The sequence below is a fragment of the Leuciscus leuciscus genome (genome assembly GCF_965113295.1).
Source record: "Leuciscus leuciscus genome assembly, chromosome: 2".
Classification (NCBI taxonomy): Eukaryota; Metazoa; Chordata; class Actinopteri; order Cypriniformes; family Leuciscidae; genus Leuciscus; species Leuciscus leuciscus.
In genome coordinates, this window is record NC_138726.1 from 47,602,487 (window position 1) to 47,615,326 (window position 12,840).

Here is a 12,840-nt window from a genome sequence, read left to right on the forward strand (position 1 = left end):
TGCACTATATGAACCCCGGGCTTTCGCCCTTGGGTCTTTGGTGTCAGATCCCAGCACGCACGGCGTTTTACATTGGGTCCCCTAGCGTAAGATACTTACACAGTACGAGAGACCTCTCATAAGAGAAAGTACTCGGTTACTAACGTAACCTCGGTTCTCTCTAGAAGAGGGAACGAGTACTGCGTATCTTGCCGTGCATGCACACGCTCTGGTTAGCTTCGGCGATGAAAAACCAGATATCAGCTGCCTGCGAGCTGTATTTATAGGGCTGTATTTATTATGACGCAGTGGGCGCGAAGCACCCTCATTGGGTCTGACGTCACGCTAGGCCTCGCTCGATAGGCTGCTGCAGTTGCCGCAGAACAGCCAATAGGCACACGAGCCGTCTTGCCTATGTCTGTAACGCGTTTTACAATAATACAAAATTAAGGATAATTTTTTGGCTTCAATATCTCACGGAAAAGGGATTTTCCCCTAGCGTAAGATACTTACACAGTACTCGTTCCCTCTTCTAGAGAGAACCGAGGTTACGTTAGTAACCGAGTACGTTTATTTATTTACAATGGTCATTTCTCTGAAGCATTTTTCATCTAGGTCAGGGGTCGGCAACCTATGGCAAACATGCCAGTGTGGGTAATCGTTGGCATGTGAGCAAAAGTGAGAGAGAAGTAGAGGCTGTGTGGATTTCATTCATAATATGAATATGGTAAATATAGTACGAGGTAAGAAAAAGTACCTCGTACCTGCATAAAGATCTACATTTTGAGGTAATCATTCCTTATAGTAACACAGCTGTTTTTTTTATTTCTTTTTTTTTTTTTTTATAAGTTAGGAGTTATAAATGAAGTTTTATTAACTAAGTTCGGGAGGAGCACGTTCAGATAATTAACACGAGTGGATAGCACTCAGCAATCAATGATAAGAGGGTATATATAGATTCAGCAGTCTTACCTCAATCCATTGACAGTTTGCAGCATCCCCCACCACCCCTTCTCCACACTTCTAGTTCTAAACACTTACATGCGGGGGGAGTACTCTGGGTTCGGGCTGAATTCCGAGCTCGGAGCCCTCCCTCCGGACAGCACGCCAAATACGCATTAAATCTTACTCCCTCAAAAATAATATGTAAGTGTGATCTCGTGAAATACTATTAAAGTGTGAGAATTAAGTCAATGCGCCAGATCTGACAAACTATTAGTGCGAACACAAGTTACTGACTGACAGCTTACAGCTTGTTCCGCAGTACATAGTTAATGCTATAAATTTCAACCAAGTATATAGAGTCATTATTAAACATTCTACACATTGAAATGACTGTGATGCATGTGGAAACACCGTTCATGTGTAGCCTACCTGGTAACTAACTTCATGTGTTTTCTCTGATCGCATAGCTATCCAATCGTGAAAATTTTTCCGCATTCAAGATGAAACTGGACAAAATGCAAATGTAATCACTTATGTACATTTTACTCCTCTTAAAATGGTAAAAATTAAACATGTGAGAGTGGGTTACAACAGCTCCCGGTAGGTAGAAATGACAGCGCTACTTCAGCAAGCTGATGTGCAAACTGCCGTAAATAAAACTAAAAGTTCAGCGTCATATCCTGAAGCTCAACACACAGGGCCCTATCTTGCACCCAGCGCAATTGACTTTGTACACCGACGCATGTATCATTCCTATTTTGCACCCGCGCACAGCAGACTTTTCCCTCCACAGACGCACGTCGGTAAACTAGCAAATGCATTTGCGCTCCCGGGGGCGGTTCAGCGCAAAGAGGAGGCGTGTTCCGGCGCAAACGTTCCCTGGTGCTATTTTGCAGGTTTAGAAAACAATTCCGGCACTAACCAGGAAAAACCTAGTCTAAAGTCAGTGGCGCGTTGCGCATGTTATTCAGATGCTATTTTAAGGGCGCATGCTTGGCCATAATCAATGTAGCGTGTGCACAACGCGCATACACTTTGCTTATCTCATCTACACACAGACGCAGCAGTTCTCATTTTTAGAAAACCATACATTAAGGAAAAATATTAACACACGAGGGAAATCATTGTTGTGTTCATGAAGATGTGAAAAAATAGGCATAAATCTAGCTTACACATTTACCCAAATTATTATACACCTGTTTAACCGAAGCTAATTTGGGTGGGTTTCTCCCATCCCCATACAATGTCACTTCTCTGTCTTTTACGGCCGTGACGAGAACGTCGGTCTCCTCGGCTGTGAACCGCTCCTGGCAAATCCGCCGTTATAATAGCAATCCGCCATGGAACAAGCGCGCCTGCTCTTAAAGGGAATGTGAGATGTCGCTCTGATTGGTTTATTTCACGTTACGCCCAAACCACACCTATGAATAATGAAGCTACTTCAGACTAACCCATTTTAGATTTGCGTCGGGCGCAAGACTCATTTATCCCGCCGGTATAATAGCAACAGCGCCCAAGACCCGCCCACAAAGTTACTTGCGTTTCGCGCTTGATACTTGCGTTTCAGATCGTTAAAATAGGGCCCACAGTCGTGTTCATTAAAAGTAGTGACACTTAAATTATCTTACCTCTGCTGATGTCGCTCTCTCTCCAATTGCGAACTTTGATCTTGAAATTGTAGCTAATAAAAATGCATTTAATATTACAATTGCAGCTAATATCTTGCTTTCTTTGACGTTAACTTGCATATAGTGTGGGAATTGAAGATTAGATTTATATTCATTTTGCTGAGACACATTTATGTTGCCAAGTGTTAATGGAACCGTTTTAACAAAATGGATAGCTATCGGATCAGTAAAAACACATGAATTACCAGTTGTAAATGGGCCCATTGGAAATCTGTTCTTCAAAGTCTTATTTAAACCTGAAAACAAACAAATTAAAGGGTTTTGACAAATGTAAAACAAATTTTATGAAAAAATGCTTCAGAAATATTTAAGGTTCTACACTATTTCTATACGGCACAGTGATTAACTCAGAAACTTAAAAATGGCACTTCATGACAAAAAGGTTGCCGACCCCTGCTCTAGATCCAACCAGAGACAAACTAACAGGCCTGCATATATGGCCCCATTGATAGATGCATACAAATCTAATTAGTTGCATTTCTTGTGTATAACTAAAGGCTGTCAACTCATTAGTGATGATTGAACTCGACATATTTTTCAGTCTGTGACTTCTGTAGACAGCAGTTTGAAGTTGTAACATACGTGCTATTTGGCTAACACATGGAAATACTTTCCTCTTATGACAATTAATCCTCTTTATAGCCAGACTAATAAAATGATCCCCCCTGGGAGATTCAAGCAAGTTAGTGATAATGGGTTTGCATATAATTGTTCATCCCTGTGCCAAAAAAAAAAACCCCTCTCTAAATGCTAAACACACTGTGGTTAGCTGTAGTGCATCATAATTTGTAGTTTGTTGAAAAGTTATTACATGTTGTCTACTCCAATTCTAAATCTCCAATTTTTTATTCTAAGTGATTCACTGATGTTAGTTGTGTTATTGATTCAAACTGAACACAATGAAATGGTCTAAAGGAAATCTGTTGTTATCTCCACATTTTATTTTTATTTCAGTAAGTAAATAATGTTCAGTAGTGCCTCTGATAGTTTCAGTGACTTGAGTCTTATGTATGATTCATTAAAAGAACCATTCAAAAGTCATTTTTTACATGAATCAGACTTCATAGGTAATGCTTTACGTTTCTTTGTGTTCATCCTGTGCAGTAACCACAGCAATGGTTGCTCCTTTAATGCATTTAGTTTTTTTTCAATTTTTGCATGTTTTGTGTTGTAAAGTCATTTAATTACCGCATACAATCATCTTAGTTATTTTTATTATTATTATATGTATTATTGCTCATAGTGTTGCATAATTATTAGCTATTTCCTTTGCGTTTGCTTCTGATTTTCAAATTATGTTATGAGTTTCTGTGTTTCTTAGTTTCTAGTTATGAGTAACGTTCTCCCAAGCTACACCCACCTAACAGGGAATGTTCTCAGAACGTTCTAGCAAGGTTCTCTCAAAGTTATGAACAAACATTCTTCCAGTAACATTATTTGAATGTTTGTTCAGCACATAAACATTATTTATACATCATCCATGGAACTTTTTCTTTTTCTTTTCTTTTTTTTTTCTGAAATGTTTTAATTGGATCTTTTTTATTTTATTTTTTATGTTACTACTTATTTCATAATGTTCAAGAAACATTCAAAAGTAACAATCCCATTATGTTTGCAAAATGATACAATGGAATGTTCTCTTAACGTTCACATAACCAAGAAAAAACATTTATCTAGTTCTGGCATGAAACTCTAGATGGTGCAGGCTAATAGGTTGCTGTTGCATCAATGGCCAATGAGCTTGCTGCTCAAACATTCAAATACTTGGTATTGTTTGCTGTTAACAGTCGTCAGTGCGCTTTCAGAACCCTCCTCCTTCCCCAGCTCCACCTGTATAGATCTGCTACGGGTGTTAAATTATGAATGTTACGTGCAGCAAGCATGTCTTACATGCTCAACAGCAGTGTGTGTGAATGTTCTGGCAGTCTCGGTACTTGCTCTACAGCAGCAGCAGTGTAGTAGATCTATTCTGCCAAGATCAAATACATTAACATTGCCATATCCATTACCATGCCTATCTCTATTACCATAACAATCTCCCGAGAGATGTCATGACGTAATTAAAAAAAGTGCACGTTTTGAACGTTCAGAGAGCATTCAGAAACTTTGGAATTGGAAACATTAGCAAAATTTTCTTGGAAAAAATGTATGTTAGCAAATTGTGTTTTGAGTTGGTTCTTTTCAATAACCCTTTTCATAATAACATCTGTCTGTATTTTAATTTAAACATCCCTATGCAGTGATCACAAACACCTGAAAAGTCATGCAAATTCATTGGTCAAAAGTGTGGGAACCCTGAATTAATCATGCCATTATTGGTTTTCAGATGTGCGTCACACGTGTTTCGTTCAGCTAATACTGATATCCGCAATTATGTCTCCATCAAAACATGTGTGGGTTAAATAACATAATAACTCTAGGTTCCGGTAATTTCCTAAAATTGACGGCACTCATTGATTATATTTTGTTCCTTCTCTTTTTTTCCCTCCATTTATATTTATTAGCTCAATGCTTTTGTTCTTTCGTGTAAAGCCTGCATTTCATTATTTCATTTCTTTAATTCATACATGGCCATTAAAGGTAATGGTGCCATTTCTAATTGCCGGCTGTCCTGCGATTATTCTTGTGTGGAGGGATTTTTGAGCAGTGCTGAGGGAGAGAGTCCATTGAGGTTCTTCTCAACTGACTGCAAATTTAATCAGTCCAAAATGATTCTGCTTGCATAAAGCTCTAAACTATGGTAATGCTATTGTAGTGCTTGTACGGCCCATTATCAACTGGTTACAAAAGGGAGATTGGTCAAACCAGAGGAGGAACAGGCACTAATTTCTGTTTTAGAATTTAAAAGTATGTTGATAGACATGTCATGATTGATCCGTTTTGTCCTCGAGGTCAGCAGCGTGTGACATCAGCTAACAATAGCAATTCAAGAGTCAAAAGAAGAGAGTTTTTGTTTTGTTTTTCATCCAAGCGGTCCAATATAGTCCATTTAGAGATCTGGACTACATCTGGAGAGAAAAAAACAGATATGCAGCATACTGTTTTTATTTTTGAAAATGGAAAGATGCAATTATAATATACAGACCACTTTTAAATGATTTACTTTTTGATGTTTATTTCCCATGCAGGTATTGATTCGTTATACATATTAAAAGTGTTTTCTTATTGTTAACCTTATGTTAACCTTATGAATCATTTTTTATAGCAAGTTTTGGGATTGTATTGTTTGATTCTTGTCCCAGATTTTTCATCATAGACTAAAATATATGATAATCCAAGCATAGCATAAAATAAGCACAAACCATTTCATATTTATGGTGTGAAAATGAAAACATTCTACTATTTTCACCACAATTCTACCCAAAATGTTTTTTTGTTTTGTTTTTTCAGATGATAGGTTACTTGTTTACCAATCAATGTCAATGAAGAACATACTTGAGAGACTGAACATGATGTGTGGAGCAAAAGTTAAATATCACTTTTCATTTGCAATCAAGTTGTAATTTTGCTATGAAATTAACTTTAACAACAGTAAGACATTTCATTCCAAAAATGTCATTTCCAACTTATGCTATTAAAAATGACAGAATTTTTTCTCTGATGCATGAATCTACACTGCTGAACATTGTTGGTAGACAAATTAAATAGTGAAGAGTGTGAAATGTGTGTTTTAAGAGAGTATACAGGGCCAAAAGAGGCCATAGTTGAAGAAACACATTCAGATTAAATAGTACTGAACACGATGATTCAGTAACATTCTTCAGTTAAAGCCATTATGATGAACATCATTAGAATGCATTGAACATCACAAAGAACATACTCAAGTCTTACATCAGTGACGATCAGCAAGTGGCAGATTATGGAAATGGTTGTGAGTGGCGTTGTGTGATGATTATGCGTGGGTTTCTCTGGCTCATTGAGGTCCACTTAGCAGCCTCATCAATCTGTTCCCAGACAACCCTTTCCACCTTCACTCCCGGGGCTCAAAAGGGCTTTCTTGGACATTTGAATAATTAAGCCTGGCATTCTTCTACCCTGCCATCATGAGTCAAATCTCCTCTTCAGTTTATGCGAGTTTGCCCTGACACTAAAGGGGGTTTAAGAGGGAGAATGACTTGTCTTTAACGTCAAACAAGGGCCATCCACTCTTCAAAAGCTGCAGAACAATTGGCAGAGGTGGACAATGGAGAAACCTTTATTCAGATCACTCAGTGGATCAACCGATTGTTTAAATTCAATTGACATTTTTCAATATGCAATGCCTGGTCGAGGTATTTACTGGTTAGTTGACAAAAAAGTTAAAATATTATCCCAGCAAACACCAAAAAATATTTTTGTGCAACTTTGCACTTTGGTTGCAGTTAGGTTATGTCACAGTAGATTTTTTGTTTGTTTTTCAAATTCTAGAAAGAAAAAAAGAAGAATGATCAGAATTACAGGAATCATATACATCATTTAAATTTAAGAGGTTAATTAGTAATGCACTATTTATACTAGATATAATAATAAAGATTATAGATTAGAGATTTAACTCACTAATACTTCAATGTAAAACACTTAAACAGATAAACATTTTGGTGAAATCAAGATGCCTTTTAGTGACACACCAGGTTTGACTTTGTGAAAATATGTATTTATTTAGCTTAAAAAATAACTCGGACATCTGTCACATTAAGTACATAGGATACAATAATTTTTTTTGAAAAACATTGTTGATCTCTCTCTTATAAATAAAAGTTCCATAAGGGTGTTTTTGCAGCGATGCCATTAAAGAGCCATTTTTGGTTCCCCAAAGAACCTTTCAGTTAAAGGTTGTATCAGCGATTTCAGGCCCAAAAAAGGCCCAAACATAAATGATCACATTCATCTAATCTTTCCTAACGATCCGCTAGCTGCCCGCCCCATAAGCAGGCCATCCAAAAAAACGCGTCTCTGTAGGCAGCCTAGGCTCTGAGATCTGCACACAAAAACAGTTGGTTTCACCAACCACTCAAAACCAAAATAAATAGCCTGCTTATGGGGCGGGCAGCTAGCGGATCGTTAGGAAAGATTAGATGAATGTGATCATTTATGTTTGGGCCTGAAATCACTGATACAACCTTTAAAAGTTCTAAAAATAACAATTTCTTTCTTAGTGTGAAGAACATTTTAATAATCTGAAGAACCTTATAATACTGTAATGAAGCTTTTGTGCAATGGAAAGATTACATGGATTCTGCAACTTAGAAAAAATAGAAAGAAAAACATTTATTAATTCAGTAACTGATGTTCACTTCCAGTTTTTAAAGCATTAGATGCACAAATAAATGTTTATTCTCCATATTTCAGCAATTTGATTATTTACTTTTACATCTATGTTAATAATGAAAATTTTCTGAAGATTAAGCATTACCTTTAGAAACTTTATTATAATCTTTTTTTTTTTTCAATTCTTATTTCGTACCCTTGTTTGCAAAAAGTGTCAGACATAATTATACAGTATATAGTACACTATGGAGCTTTGAGCTCAATTGAAGGTAACATATGAAAGACGCAGGATGTGTTTCATGGCTTCATGACCGCCCATCTAAAGGCTTTGTGCTGAAGGTCCAGAATCTTCCATCCCAGGCACACAGCAGGCCTGCTGATTCCCAGCACAGCAGGAGGCAAACTGAAGCCAAAACATTGTTCATGAAGCAGCCAGCACCATGTGGCCCTCCTTCTCAAGAGCTCATCTCCAGCTGAGGGAAGATACTGCTGCTACTTTGCATTACACTTTGCTTTACGGTAAAATGTGGGGGAGGTTTACATCAACTGTTGAGGGGTGTTCTTGTTTTACTCATCTAATTATAGGTGGACAATCCTTGCGGTGTGCATTTAGAAGCAGGTCATGTCATTCTGTGAACAAGTTTGCACAGGGTTGTGAGGCATAAAGGCCTGTTCACGCTAAAGGAATAACATGAATCATCCAACATTTTGACTTTAAACTTTAAAACACTGAGCAAAATTTGAACTTTCATCAAGCTCCTCAAAGAGTTTGTGTGCATGTACGAAAGTGGTTTGGAAAACTTTGATTCAGCAGCCTAACACTAGGACAAGCATTGTACTAGTAGCAAATAGTCATAAGAATTTAAAGTTTGATTAGATACAACCTTTGACGTCAGCAGCTATAAATATGTGAATTGTTTTAAAAAATTGTGTAAGCCTATTTATTTTGCTATCCTGAAAATATACTAGTATACTGAAGACTTAAAGAGACATGGTGATGGGAAAAAAATATGAGATGAGAGGAAAAAATATATTTCAAGAAACTTTATTGAAACAGAGAAACTTTGCATTCGCTCACAAAGAATTGAAAAGGTTTGAGAGCAAACAAAGTTTCTCGTACAATGATATCCTCACTGTTTGGATTTATTTGTAAAACAGAGTTAATGATCAAAATAGTTGCTACTCGTCAGAGACCAGACTTTGTGTTAGTTATGAGCCGTTCATAAACTATTCGCTCATTTTGCGTCTGCCACGGGGCAAATTAACTAAATAATTTCCCAATTCAGAATATGATAAAGAAATTGCAAATAATGGAGTGTTTGGGATTTGGCTGTTGAAAATAGAACATTTTAAATTAACTCCGCTCAAATGAGTGAAAAGATTAGTTCATTTTGCTTAACAAGGTTCAGAGATTAAGTCAGATAAATGATACGATCTTCCTATCACTACTTTGTGTTTGTGTGAAAAGCTAGAAATAAGAGATGACGATATGAACCATATGAACTCGATGCAAACTAAATCTCTTACAGGTGGACATTCTCAGGAGGCACCTAAAATGGGTTACTTTATAAAGACCTTAGACACACAAATAAGAGCCCAGTGTGCTCTTACCCAGAAATGTCTCGGTACACTGCATTAACAAGTAGGGTGGGTCTTCATAAATGGGACGGCTGTAATATTTAACAACTTGCAGGTGTGGGTCCAAATGGGTCTGTGTGTATTTGTAGACTGTAGTGCAGCTCACATCAAAGTTGTTGGCTCTCATTTAGGCCTTTACCACTTTAACTACAGAACCTCTTCCTTCCATCCACAAACACACCAGCAGCAGCGCTGTTTGTCTTTTATTGTCACTTTCCTGTGTTTAGAGGGCCTTTTATTTGGCTGTTAAAACAATTGAAGTATATGATTTTGTCTGTTCAGAGTCAGACATTTAAACTATGCTTTAAAAATAAAATAAATAAGTCACACAGCACAAAGAACTTTCTCTGTTAGTTTTGAGTGAGTAATAGTTGGATAAAGGTGTAATATCTAACAATATCTTGCACCACACTTCTTCATTGGTCTAATTCTGGATGCTTCTTCTGATGTTTATGGGCCACTGCCGTTAGTAATCAGATCCAGCAAAAATGTGGTCTGTTTTGTTCTCTGCTGTTACGTTAAAGCATGTCTTTATATAAGTAGCTGGAATGTACAAGATACACCTACCATTCAAAAGTTTGGGATAGTAAAGATGTGTTCATGTTTTTTAATGTCTTTAATGCTTACCAAGGCTGCATTTATTTAATCAAAAATACAATATTATTGTGAAATATTATTACAAGTTAAATTAATTGTTTTCTGTTTTAATATATTTTTGGGTCCATTACTCGACTCTTCAGAAATTATTCTAATTGGCTGATTTGTTGATGTTTGTGGAAACCATGATACATTTTTGATCAATTACATTTATTCTAAATAAAAGTATTTTGTTACATTAATGTCTTTACTTTCTTTACTTTTCTGAACATTACTTTTGATCAGTTTAATGCATCCTTGCTGAATAAAAGTATTCTTTTTTTAAATTTTTTTAAATGTATTTTTTATAAATCATACTGACCTTCAACCTTTAGTGTTTATATAATCTCAAAGATGGGTTGTGCTTGATGTGTTAATGTTCTGAGATCACATGCTCTGTTGTTCAAAAGGAATGCATTTTTAGGAAAATCATGTTTAATTGCACAGTTCACCCTAAAATGATAATTCTGTCATGTTTTATTATAGATTCCATATCAGATATAGCGTCATCAGACACACTGTTAGACTTTTCAAGGGTTTTTTACAGTAACTTACTGGCAACACTGTTGCCAGTAAGTTACTGTAATTAAGAGTTACAGTACCAAACCGTATTTCAGTTTTGTGTAATACAGTGCATTACTGTAAAAACGAAGCTAATCAGTACAGTGCATTACTGTAAAAACTAAGCTAATCAGTACACTACTGTAATTATTTTTATTTGTACTAAATATAAATTAGATTTGATAATTTTGATATATGATTAATTTTATTTTTATCCTACATAAGTACTACTTTCATACAAACCAATTAGACAAAGTTATCACAAAATACCATTTTTTTATTTAAAACATTTCATATATATCACAAAATAAACATGCCAATGCTGGAAATGATGTGTGAAATTTTTACACATTAATGGGTAAGTTTAGAGACAACATTTTTTGTGTTAATTTTAACTCATTCATTGTGTTAATGATTTTAACAAAGTAAATATGTCAGAGAGGTTAGCACAAAGATGTGTAAACGTGTTAAATTAACACATTATGTGCTGTCCTTCACTGCAAACATTTTTGAAAACATACATAAAATCATAAACAAAACATTAGCATTTGACTAAATGAATGTAGAGTCATTGGTTGTTTAGCTTATACAAGTATTATAATGAAATATCAACCATTACATTCATAAAACTGCAGAATATAAATACATTTTTAAGCATTCAAAAAGGAAATGTCCAAAACAGGACAAAACACAGTTCTTTTCACAATACAAGACACATAACCCCACCTTAAAAATAATTTCACTTATTTCCAAAAATGTGTTGGATTCATGTACACTGGTGGCCAAAAGAAGTATTTAAGTGGCGTAATGTTTTTGAAAGAAGTCTCTTTGATGCTCAAGAAACATTTATTATTATTATCAATGTCTGACTGTCTACTCCATCTTTTCTACAGCATAGGAGTAAAAGTCATCATCAAAATAATCTTTAAAAAGCCAACACAATGTTTTTGTCCACCTTTGTGAATAAATGAACTTCTCCAAAGATTGGTTCCTGTTCAGAACTTGATTGACAACATCAGAGTGTTCCCTGGTCTGCATGCGTGCCCACAAACACAAATGTACTCAGTCCTTCAGAGGAGATCCCGGTTCCAACACTATATGAGAGAGAGAGAGAGAGAGAGAGAGAGAGAGAGAGAGAGAGAGAGAGAGAGAGAATATTAGTGTCACATTATTTTTAACCTCCTTTTTTGTTAATTTTTATTATTATTTTCACAAAAACTTAAGAATATATATTTGTAAACAGCTTTTGTCAATAAATAGCATACAAAAGAACTAAATTAAATTATGCCAGATTAAATTTTAATACTTACAAATCCTAAATTCTGTCCAAAAATGCTGAGATGCATAGAAAGAAGTTGAACGACTGAAATAGATGATTTTAGCCCATTTCAGCTTGTCTGCAGTGAAGGAGTACCTGTTTGAGACAAATACACAGTAAGATACATGCAAGAAATCACTGTGTGATGATCGTTCTCCTTCCTACAGTAGTTAACCCACCTGTGCGCTGATATTAGGACCTTCCTAGTCAGGTGGAACTGCAATGGTAGAGTCGCTGGCTAATAAAATATAAAAATAATGCAAAAATATAAACAAGTTTAGAATGCTAGATTTGGTCTTAGTGAGAGTTTTACTGCAGTGCTTACCTGGATACATTTAATCTGGTGAGACTGAACAAAGACAATGGGCCATCTTCTGATTGGTTCATTTGCTGTGTAATAAAGTTAGACATAATGCAAAGGTCACTTATTTGATATAAAGTTAGCCAATTTTATAGAGATTTTATAAGATATTGTTAGCTACCTAGTCTGCACCAGTGGCTCAAAAGCAATTTTCACATAGTGTATGCTAATCATTTCAGCAAACTTTTCAAAATATATCACAAATGGGCTGGCCTACCTCTGGAATCTTGCTAAGTCACTGGCGCGAATTGGCGCTTTGTTGCAGTTGCCTTTAAACACAAAAATGGAAGTAAATATTAAATTCCATAAAAAAAAAAAAAACTATAATATGGTATAGTTTGCAAACTAATGCTAAAACTATAAAGGTTCTCATCAGTAGGCCAACATTAAGATATAAACAGAATTTCACATTAGTTTATTCACATTTATTGTTAATGTAAACGCGTTGCTCGTTGGCATATTTTAAC

General features: G+C 35.7%; 1 long non-coding RNA gene across 1 annotated transcript; it reads right to left on the reverse strand.

Moving 5' to 3' along the window:
- Positions 1–11,001: 11,001 nt before the first annotated feature.
- LOC309483294 lies at positions 11,002–12,248 on the reverse strand. The gene is made up of 3 exons (XR_014200532.1): positions 12,192–12,248; positions 12,005–12,108; positions 11,002–11,788 (listed from the first exon to the last, which is right to left on the reverse strand). It is a non-coding gene; the product is annotated as an uncharacterized lncRNA (long non-coding RNA).
- Between the last annotated feature and the right edge of the window lie 592 nt (positions 12,249–12,840).